Genomic DNA, 10,834 nt, shown 5'->3' with positions numbered 1-10,834 from the left:
CCATGCACCACAGCCCCAGAGCTGTGCTGTTTTAATCTCCCCAGCCCTGACCAGGCCATTTTTCACCCTTCTGCACACTACTTTTCCCCTTGCATACCATACAGCCCCCTCCATGGATCTACCAAGCCTCCTGGACTTGTCAGTACCACCCCCCCAACACACACACACACACTCCAGTCCCATTAAGCTGCCTAAATTTGAGCCGGGTTTCATGAACTCTTGTTTGTATCATTACTGGCCAAGCACTATATTAGCATCTGCTTATATTAGCCAACTTGGGAAAGATGGTCATGTCTCCCCAGCTTATTACAAGGTAAATTTACTACAGGACAAGATCCAAGGTAAATTATCTCATAGTAATCATATTGCATGTCCTCATCCTTGGTTAGGTAAATTATAATTATTTTCCTTCCCTAAATGGAAGTGTGTGATTACTGTCACAGGGTACCACCTCCAGGGATGGCCCTAAAGCCCATGGAGACCAAAAAAAAAAATTACTTTTACCCTGCTTTACAGGCAATCCACCTCTCACCTGCCATGTCTTGATGTTAATTTCCGTTACAATATGGGAGGCTGATCTGGTCTTCTTGTAATGACCACCAGATGACCATGATCATTGGCTTATGGGCAAATCGCATGGCTCTGTTCTACCCTTACACCACACCTCAAGCCTCTCAGGTTTTGTTTTTCTTGTTGTCCTGTCTTTATATGCACAGCACCATACCAGGCCCTCAGACCCCTCATTCTCTTGTGTGACCCCTCTCTGAGCTGCTAGATCCCTTGGTCTCTTGTGCCATCCCTCTGAGCTACCAGGCCCCTTTGGTCTATCACTCAGTTTCTTCTCTGGGTTCTCCAGCCCCTTGGTCCCACTCTTCCCTGGTTCCTCACTGGGCCTCTGTATCCATCTGGCTCCACTCTTTCCACAGCCTCTCACTAGGTCTCTGGGCCCTTCTGGTCCCACTCTTTTCCTTAGGCTCCAGCTTTCCCTGCTGGGCCCCACTCAGCCTCAGGGCTCACGTTCTCACTTTTTCCTTTGAACCCTTCCCATTTCAGATGGCACCACCTTGGCCATCATCATGCTGGGCTGCAGTCTCCTTGATTCCCTTCCTCTTAGGCTGTGGCCAAATGTGGACCTTTGGCTTATCCATTCCAAGCTCTGGCCATGCCTCAGGTCAGTTGAGGTCTCCCCTGGCTCTGGTAGTCTCTGCAGTGGTTTCATCTGAACCTTTTGACCCCTCTTGGGCCCTGGGGTTTTTGGGCACCCTGTACTTGTCCTTCTTTGGAATTTGGCACCAGTGGCACTTTCTAGGGGCTTCCCTGCCACAAGTGTCCCAACCACTGTGACCATGAATCCCAGTAGTGTGCAATTTTCAGTCATAACCAGGACCCACCTCTAGGCTATCCTGCTATAGGAATCCTGTTGTCACATGCTCCTCCTGGCCCATGGACTTCGATCCCCATTCCTTGCCCGTCTTGGGATACAGACCTCCAGGTCCCCTGGCTCCAGTTCACCTCACCTCCAAGCCTCCTGGTTCTGGCTCTCAGCCCCTGGATCCTCTGGGCTACCACTCAGCCGCCTTATGGGCTCCAGACCCCTCATAAGGTCCCACACACTTGGCCTCTCTCTAGGCCCCAAGCCCCTCATCAGGTCCTGCACAGTTGGCCCCTTCCTCTGGGCTCATCCAGACCCCACAGTAGGTCTCAGACATTTGGCCCCTCTCTCTGGGCTCACCTGGACCCCTCACTAGGTCCCATGCTCTCAGCCCTTCTCTCTGAGCTTCAGACCCTTCCTTGAGTCCAAGAACCTCCTGCACCCCTTTAGTTCCTTCCTAAACCTCCAAACTGCTTTAAGTGTTACCCTCCATGCTGACCTTTTGCAGCTGCAGCCATCCTGCTGAAGTGGTGTTCTCTCACCAGGCTCTAAGATCTTACTGCCAGCTTTGCTCAGGGCCTGGACTTATATCTGCCTTAAGCCCAGCCCTCTTCCTGGGTCAGATGACCCCCTCCAATTAACCTTAGCTACCACCTGCAGGCTCCCTGGGTCAGTTGACCATGTAATCACCTCTGGCCCCACCTGCAGACTGCTATGTCAGCTGTCCCTTTTAAAGTGGCAGGCACCCTATACCTTCTGCCACAGTAACATTGTTTGAATCTCACTGACTTCTGTATCACATTCATTTAGACCAAAAATAGACATGTTTTAATATAATAATGATATGCCCCATACTTACCCTAGCATTTAGGGGTTAATGGTGCTAACCCAAGTGTCATCACCGCCAAAGTCTAAAGTTGGACAGATGTGACTTAAGGCATAATTTAGTCCACGAGCCCTTTATTACTGCTGACAATGGAGGCAAAAATGAAGCCTAAGTGTAAGACTGTGACCATCACATTTATAAAAAATATAATTTGTTAAAACAATAATAATTACTGGCCAAAAATGAGCACATGATGCAGAATTTGTAGTGAAAATATATTGTTATATTAGATCTTTTAAAGTCTGATCTTTCTGTAAGCTGCCTATGAGTCTCTCTCCAGCTCTCAAGGAGTCCAGGAGGTTCTAAAGCATAAAACAAACATGAGTTAGGAAGGTTGTCACACTACCTGTGAAATATTATGCCTCAGTATAACTCTACCTGTGTTCCCCTAAGTAGGATTTTGTGGGCACCTCTGTCTACACAACAGAAGAAGAAATAATGAGACCCAGCAAATATGGAACCCATAATACCATTCTCTTAAAGTCACTGTCCAACACTAAATGGACTGTGAAGTGGACTGAATGTATCTGAATACATCTTTTTTGGGGGACGTTGCCTTGGGCTACACTAGGCATAAATCTTTTTGCTTACAACAGACTGAAGAAGCTCAACAATAAAAAATACAAGATGAACAAGCCAGAGTTAATATTATTCCATATATGCATACTCCTGTCTAGCACAAAGCTGAAACAGGGCATAAGTGGTAAAATTGAACTGTAGAAGAATGTTATAATGTTAGTTCAGTTTTTGACAGTTTCTGAGGAAGTAAAATAGTCATTATTATCTTGTTGAACTCTCATACTTGCGTTCCAAAGTTCACAAAGAAGCTACCTCAGTTGCCAATTACATGTAATTTTGTTCTGTTCCTGAGGTGGGCCACATTCATGATTTAATGTACTGTGTGCTGTGTTTTTTATTTTCTGTTTGCTCAGAAACAGACAGACTAGATACTGTCCTTACAAGGAACTTCAGAATCACAAAATACTCTGGCAAACATAAAGATTTATGCTTAGTGTAGCCAAAGGCAATGTGCCCCAAAAAGAGACTCAAAAGAAGCTGTATTCAGGTACAAAAACACATTCAATCTATTTCACAGAGCATTTAGTGTTGATTTGGTTAGTGCAAATGTGATATTTGCGTCAAATTTTTGTGTCTCTAAAGCAGGTAAGGAAAAGGTCAGCCAGGTACTATTCCCTCAGCATTCTTCTAAGCAAAACTGCCTGCATGTAAGGTATTCTTCCTAGAATTATCTTAAATACAGAAAAATTAAACTAAATAATGAAAAACTGCGAAGTACCAAAACCTGTCATCATCCCTCACGGTATCACTCTCTATGATTGCTTTAGCTTTGAGTACCTTTCAGTTATCACTTCAGTCTGCTTGAGATTCAAAAAAAAGCTTTTATGGTACAAGGTATGTATGGCCCTGGTTAGAACTTCTCTTAAACTTCATCAGCCTCCAAAGTCTTCCCTTCCAACCTACACTCCACCTCTTTATGAATAGAATCTTTCTTACGTTGTTGTAACTGCTGTTGTTGTATGCTAACTTCCCTCCCCCCTTCCCACTTATTACACAGATTGTGAAAGGCTTATTCATCTGAGCAAGGCAAGAGGACTCTTTGTATTCAACCTGTTCTGAACTTAAGTAAAGCAACTGAGAGGTATTTGAGATGTGCTGTTTCACTGCTGATCTGTTTTTGTTTTATTTCTCTGTTTTTTCTTTTGAAAAAAACTGAAAAACTTTCATTAGGGAACAATTTGAACAAAAGCCTATGACTTCTTATATACCCTTTCTCATTTCTGCTTTTGTAGTACATGAGTTTGGAGGGACACTGAATAATACAAAACCAGTGGTTACCTTCATACTGACAACCTCAGTTAGTCACTGCAAGAAGCTTTAGCAATGCTTGACTTTCCAAACTATAAGTGGCTTAAAATGAGAGCCCACCATTCACACGAAGGATTTACTTGTCACCTACATGCTACTGCATTAGTTTAACACATTTTTGACAAAACATAAATCAAAAATAGACTGGCAAATATTTTGAATGTATGGGGGTTTTTTATTTAACTTTGTTGGTGTTTGTCATATTTATCAGTAAGACAAGGCAATATTTTATGCAGATAAATAGTTGAACCTCCTAGAAGACAAGAGATACAATTATACATTATGTACGTCACAAATATTCCTAACACCTTGTTACACACATTTAAAGCTCCCTGAGAGCCATCCCAATCCTTTGTGCATTATTTCTTTATCCATCATTTGCAACAGAAAATTAGCTAGCACAAAAAGAAGAAAAATCTTGATAATGAATACTGCAAATCCTTTTATCACTTCCCAAATCATGACATTTCTTGATGTGAACTATCTCCAAATAATACACATTACCAGCAGAAAATATATGATTCTGCTTAAGTCTAGTTGGGTTTACAAAAGTCATTTTGACCCTGTTGACCCATCCTGAGAAATTCATGTTAGACTATGTTCTGACTAGGTATAAGTTAAATACATTTTGGGAAACTTGCAATCACATGTGACAGGCCTCAGCCTCCAAGGGCAGCCATGATGCCCAATGGCGGCTCCTTGACTCCTGCCCTCCACACTGGCTCCTTGGGGTGCCCTCCCTTCTTCACCACCTGCAAAGCCTATTTGTAATTATTCTTGTTATAGAAGATGGAAGGGGGGCTGCCCTCAGGGTCCCTGAGTGAGCCTAGTCCAGTTCTACCTTGCCACGGGACACTTAGCTATGTTCCTCCATGCTTCACTAGTGCCCCCAGGCACCAGTCACCTTAGGGGCTATTTGTGGCTTCCATCCATGCCTACAGTCATCCTTCCATCCATGCCTGCAGATCTTATTCTATATTCATGTACCAACTTGTATGGGTCTCAGTCCCCTTGGTTTTACTCCTCTGGTTATTCTTTGCTGTAGACTGCCAGCCTAGACCGACTTCCCCTGGTACAACTTCTGAGTCTCAGCTTTGTCTGGTCGTTGTCTCATGTTACTTTACCTGGGCCCTTTGCTTATTTCACTCTGCTTTGGACCTCAACCCATGGCCCTCTTGGCTGGAGTCTGCCCTTTGCTTTCTGTTGGGGTTCAGGCCCTGGCTCCCTTTGCTGGTGTCTGGCCCTGATAAGGATAAAAAACAGAAGCAGCTTCCAGGCACTCCTGTGTGGCCTCCTGTCCTCCCCTCTAGCCACTACCAGGTCCTCTAGTTCTTCATCACCAGAACATAAATGCAAACCCACAGGGGGTGCATCCAGATGAGCACGGTCATGGGGTATGTGGCACTGTAAACAAGTTTGTAGTGCCACATACCACACAGTCTGGTGTTCTCCATGCTGCAATGGCATGCTGCCCGAGTGTGTGCTGCTCCATTTTTTTTTTGACCACTGGATATCTGAAGTAGTGCACACTTGGGAAGCATTTGCTTCTAAAAAGCAGAGCTGGGCCACTTGGAGCTGTGCTGCCACTGCTGGCCAAACTCCGCCCGGCAGGATTGCTGTGACTGGAGCCCCGGGAGGACCCCAGGAGCCCAGAGCTAGCCCCAGCCTCCCCTACTGCCCCCAGGGCAACTTGCTGTACACCAAAGTGTGAGTGGCATGAGTGTCCCCCAGGGACAAGTAGCTGTGGTACAAGGTGCACCAATGTTACATGTCCCTGGGGAACCAAACATCCATGCACATCTGGATGCACCCAGGGTGAGTAACAAAAAACTCACCCTGTGCTGGGTCAATAACTTCCTTATAGGCTATAAGCCCCCTCTTAGCTCTATAGCTGCATCCCTTGGGGACAGTCTGGGTGCCAGTCAGTCCACTTCTGCAGCTATCCTGCTTAGGAACTCCTATTCCTGATGCCTACAGGGCCAGACTGCCTGCTCTTGCTTAGGGCCTGGGCTTATTATGCTTTAAAGCCCCACCCTTCTTCCCATCAGGTGGCTCCCCAGCTACACACAGGAGTTTCCTTTTTTAATTAAGAGCCAACCTGAGCTCTTGCCATCACAGCCCCACACAGCCAGCTTGGCCTGCTGCATTTTCTTAAAGTAACAGGTGCCCTCTGGCTCCCTGTTACAATATTTATAGGAAGGAAACTGTTCAAATAATCATTGAACTCCTGATTTTGGCTGCTTGCTCTTTCATTCATAACCTGTGAAAAAAGACTCGGGCACTTTGGATTGACTGTAGAGATGAAATCCTATTCAAAGAAGAAAATCCTCCTTAGAAATTTCTCACTTGGATGATATAATTAAGAAATTACTATCCTTCCTATTTTCAAAATGTGACTTTATAATGTCGTGGGTGTTTGGTGCAGCTGTCCTATTGGTATAAATACTACTGATTTCTTTGGGGCCAGGATTTCATCCTATATGTTATCCTGTGTAGCAACAAAATGCAGACAATTAATAGGCTTCCATTACACACAATTTAATTTTCTTTCACAGCTTATTGAGTATCACTGATGAAGAGTTAGAGCCTAAGCATAAAAAAAAAACAACAGGTGATAATACTTAAATGCAATGAGACTTGGAATAAGTGACTTGGGAAATGGATGTGGAGCCAGGCTTTTAAAGGTCTAGAGGTGCCTAAAGACCTAGATAGGTGCTAACGCATGGCAATGCATACCAAGAAATTAGGTACCCAGCTCCAAAAGTGGAATTCCTCAATTCAAGTTAGAGGCCTAAAATGCTTATCCTTTAAAACAAACCAATTGCCAATGATGGATTAAGAAATAATGCACAAAGGATTGGCATACCTCTTGGGGAACTCTGAATGTATTTAACAAGGTGTTTGGAATATTTGTAACATCTACATAATGCATAATTATACCCCTTTTCTTGTAGCAGGTTCAACTGTTTGCTATCTGTATAAAATATTGCCTTGGGTTACTGATAAATATGACAAACACTAAAAAAGTTAAATAAAAACCCCCATACATTCAAAATATTTGCCAGTGGAGAAATAGGTGCCTGGAAGTATAGGCAATAGGAAATGCTAAAGAAAATGAGGTGTCTAAAACATCACCTTTGTCCCAGGCTTAGACAACACATAGGCACCTTTCTGGAGCCCTGGGTTAAGCTTGGATAAGTGATCAGAGCACTCATCCAGGAAGCAGGAAGTCTAAGGGTGAAATGACACGTTATACTTAGGCCATACTATATCTGTGGGCTGTTAAACAGTGTAGATGCTTGCAATTTAATTGCCCTTAGTATGGTCTAGGTGTAACATGTAACTTCACCCTAACTTCTATGCCTGTCTCAACAGACCCACCTCCCATTCAAGTTGGATTACTGGCCAGCAAAGAGCACAACAGTCACAGAGGTAGAAGGAGCGCAAATAAGAGGAATTCTGACTGTGGGGAAGTATTCTCCTCATGTAAGTCAATTACTCTTACTTAAGAGATAAAGTAAAAAAAAAGTAAAGACCTTTAACCAAACAACACATACTAAATGCAGTGTACCTCTCTCAGCTTATTGTCCCTGGTGTTAATTTGTATTCAGATAGGCAGTGTCTGCCTCAGCCCATAGCAAGTCTGGTAAAAATGACCACAGAATAGAGTAGGTCATTTCCTTCCCTTATATAATCTCCCTACCTACTCTGTCAAGTGACTATCTGATCAGTCTCAACAGGTGACAGCCGACTGCTGCCAAGGCGAGAGGTTGTTGACAGGTAACCTCCCTTGATAAAGCAGTGCTCCTGGGTAGATGCCATCCATTTCAGTGAAAAACACTTAAGCTAATGTGCCTTTATGGTTAGCCTGTGCCAGCATCCATTGGAAATTTAGTCTAACATGGATGTGAAAGGACAACAGAGAAAGCACATGAATCCCCAGGTCACAATAGAGTTTGTAGTCTGACACAAAGACACACAAAGAAGTCATGGCATCCAACAGAAATTATAAGCTGTTTATGTGGACAGATTCCTCAAATTATCACCATGTTAACTACTGCCAACCTAAAACATACGTTTCAATAATGGACAGTGCTACTTAAGGCCTTGAGCTTGGAAGCTGTTGTCTACCCCTGCCTCCAGGCCCATATGGAGGACCCACACTGTTTTCAGTGGATCTCCAAATAGGTACCAGTGTTTACTGATGTAGAGCAACTTAAAGAATGAGGGAAACATAAGGAATAGGAAAAGTATGTTTGTTAGTAGAAATTTAAAGGTGAAGAAAGTTCAAGGTGTTTTTATTTCTGAAGTATAACCCCTTCTATGGTAACCCACTGGTGTCTCTAACGTCCTTTGACAACAGGGGTAGAGTGGCAGTGGTTCTGATGGGGGCTGAAATAGTCTAGTGAATCCATACCCTTATGCTCATAAAGGTTTGGGGAGAGGGGGATGAGGAAGGGGCATGTTTGTAGGATGTGGAAAATGATATTGTATTCCCTTCAGTACCTTCAAAATATAGAAAAGTCAGCATGACTCTGTAACTTGGGACCTAAGTCACAATGAGAATGGGACAGATTCCCAAGTGGTGTAAATAAATTTGTCTAGCCCAATGGTTCCTAACATTTTCTCAGTGCACTTCTTGGAAAATGCCAGCTCTTATATTTCACTTGTTTTTTGATTATAGAAAAAATAACAGAGCAAATTTTCAGTTGCAAAGAACTCAGAAAGACCACAGCAGGTCAGAATGCCTTTGACCTTGTGGATTTCTATTTGATATGTCTGGGTTTATCTTGTGTCAGGTATCTAAGTGGTAGCTGTACTGGGTTTATCTTGTGAATCATGTATAGGTGTCTGTACACCTAATAGTGCTAACATTGCATGGCACCCCACTGAATCCTTAAAAGGACCTCACAGCCGCCTGCTTGAGAATCTGTAGTCTAGCCTAACTGAAGTCAGCAGAACCACAGTGAGCCAGGATAACTGAGGATGTATCTAGTATAGTATCCATTAAGATGCATCCCTCTCCATATAAATCTTGGAAAACTTTTGCTTGAGACTTGGGTTGGGAAACTGCTGTGTAACTCAGATTCCACTTTGAGATAACTGTTGGCACATACTGGCATTTTAATGGCAAGCACTGTATGTAGAAGTGGCTTTGAGGAGCTCATATGGCCAAAGAAAAGAGCAGGGGGTTTTTTCTTTCATGGCAAAGCAAGAAAGAAGTACGATCAGCACAGTCTGTTCATGCTGCTGCTGCTTCTGATGCTGACACTTTTGATGTCCTAAGAGCTGCTGCCTCTATAGCCTTCTCTGTGGATGCTGCTGCACATTGCTGGACATGGGCCAACAAGCACTCTATGACAGAAGTTCCCCTGCCAAGATGTGGAAAATGATCAATTTAACCCACGCAGTCCCTTAAAATATAGAACAATCAAACACAGGTGAAATGGGGTCTCTATTATAGCTCTGACAGTAACAGGAACATGAGTGCTATTAAAAACAAGGGAAAGCACTGTGCTCCACACATGCAGAACTAACAGCTGGATTAGCTAACAGTATGTAAACTGACAAACTCCCATTCTACATAAAAAATACCATTTTTATTAGCAGCTTGTGGAACATGTTATATTATGTCATCTCCATAAAGGACATTATTTCAGCATGTTTTGAGCACTAGTTACCTGATGTTATAGTTGTATATTTCACAAGTTGGATATCACAACAGTAGACAAACTTCTGTTATATTTTCCATTAGAAATGGGCAGAGAGGGTCTTGTTTTGGTTTTGTCAAACTATCATTTGGATTTGTTTGTCTAAAACCAGTAGGTGTGCCTCTTGTTCAGGCACAATTTATATCTCAGAGAAGGGTCCATTTCTGATTCATGTCCATGTTTTCTCGTTGCATTTTAAACTCTTGAGTATTTCATGCTGCAATATTATAATCTCATTTACTGGGGACAGACTGATATCTCTTGTGAAGTTTAGTAACCACATTGGCTCCTAGGTTCTGAATCATGGAGTATTTGATACGAGCATTGAGCAAGACAATTGGCATATAGTGCTTGTTATGGATCAGATAAAACTATTTTAAAATATATGTTTTATATGAAAAGTTGCAGCATATAAAAAGTCAGACACATTGTGATTTTTAGAAATCTGAAAGGAATAATCAAAGATAGAAAAGAACAGGAAAGCTTTGGCAGGGAAAAATAGGAGAAGAAAGGTCAAGTCCCAAAACATTAGGTAGAAACAGCAGTGACAGTAGTTGTAGAAAACCTTCCAGGGATATTTAAGATTCTGGTGACCAGTGCCATTCTCCTGTAGGGGGACTGCTACCTTTACTTTGTTTTCTTTATTTTTTCACAGACTGACTGCTATGCCACTCTTCTTGTGTTCCTTCTATCTCCAGGAAAGATTTAAATGAAGTTTGATTACTTTTTCTATGTTTAAAATTAACTGTCTAGCTATAATGCCAGGAGACATTATTTTTTTAAGATCTTATTCTCCCAACTGGGGACTTTGGAGGCAAACTGGCTAGGCTTTGAGTTTGCTTGGAGAGCTTTAAGTGGAAAGAGAATATCTCCAAACTCACACAGCTCTTCCATCTGCTTTGAAATTCGTTAACAACAACAACCCCCACCTCCTCTTCTCCACCCACTCCTCTCTTCTGCATTCATTTTGTGTCTTCT

Source organism: Gavialis gangeticus, unplaced genomic scaffold (genome assembly GCF_001723915.1).
Source record: "Gavialis gangeticus isolate Ggan-Ray unplaced genomic scaffold, GavGan_comp1, whole genome shotgun sequence".
Classification (NCBI taxonomy): Eukaryota; Metazoa; Chordata; order Crocodylia; family Gavialidae; genus Gavialis; species Gavialis gangeticus.
The sequence above is the reverse complement of the archived record's forward strand: the minus strand, read 5'-3'. Positions refer to the sequence as shown.